This window comes from Megachile rotundata, unplaced genomic scaffold (genome assembly GCF_050947335.1).
Source record: "Megachile rotundata isolate GNS110a unplaced genomic scaffold, iyMegRotu1 scaffold0391, whole genome shotgun sequence".
In the NCBI taxonomy this organism is placed as follows: Eukaryota; Metazoa; Arthropoda; class Insecta; order Hymenoptera; family Megachilidae; genus Megachile; species Megachile rotundata.
In genome coordinates, this window is record NW_027473688.1 from 84,131 (window position 1) to 85,000 (window position 870).

Here is an 870-nt window from a genome sequence, read left to right on the forward strand (position 1 = left end):
GAAATGAAAAGCGGTGTTACGTGCTTCTAAAACTTTTCAACGAGAAATCTTTCTGGCACGAAAGGATTTGCATTTTTTTACGCGCTTTATCGATACAAAATAAGAGAAAGAGACCCCCGTGGAGGAACGAAACGTTTATATCGACACGGTTTCGATTCGTTTCGACGAACAGCATGTCCGCTGTACGCGCCATAGCGTATTGTCCAGCGTGATCCGCTATACGCGCTATTTCGGTGTTGTGTCGTTAAACGAAATATTGTATATCAAAGACTTATAATATAACTTCACGTAATATAAATAATATTACGAACCAGAAAAGGAAACGGGCAAAAAGAGGAGAGCTGCAAATTGGTTCGTGTACAAAAAGTTGTACAAAAATAATCATAAAAGAAAAGGGAACGTTTAAGCTGAAAAACTGAAATAAACGAACACAACGTCCAGCGTGCTTGTTACGCGCTTACACCGAATGGGGATCGATTAATTCGTTCCGAGCGTGTGCGGTTTACGCGCTTCTTACGTTTCGACGAACGGCGTGAAAGCGGTGTGTACGTGCTTTCAAAACTTTTTTGAACCGGAGAGAATATTATTCTTCGGCATTACTACGTCGATATGCGTTTCTTCGAATCTCCGGCATTGAGGTTGTGGAGGATTCGTAATAAAATCGAAACGAGAGAGAGAGAGAGAGAGAGAGAAAGGAGGAGGAGGAGAATTGTGAGTCTTAACGTCGATCGGTCGTTGTTAAATTGTAAAGGCGCCGTCGAACGTAGAAAGACCCAATTTGATGTTAAATAAAATTGGCTTAAGAAAAATGAAATAATTCTTTAAGCTCCCTGGTTGATCCTGCCAGTAGTCATATGCTTGTCTCAAAGA

General features: G+C 41.0%; 1 non-coding gene across 1 annotated transcript in view; it reads left to right on the forward strand.

Moving 5' to 3' along the window:
• The first annotated feature begins 827 nt into the window (after window positions 1–827).
• LOC143266366 (small subunit ribosomal RNA) overlaps window positions 828–870 on the forward strand; it is a 1,933-nt gene continuing 1,890 nt past the window's right edge. Inside the window, exon 1 of the ribosomal RNA XR_013041378.1 lies at window positions 828–870. This exon is cut by the window's right edge and continues 1,890 nt beyond it. This is a non-coding gene — a ribosomal RNA (small subunit ribosomal RNA).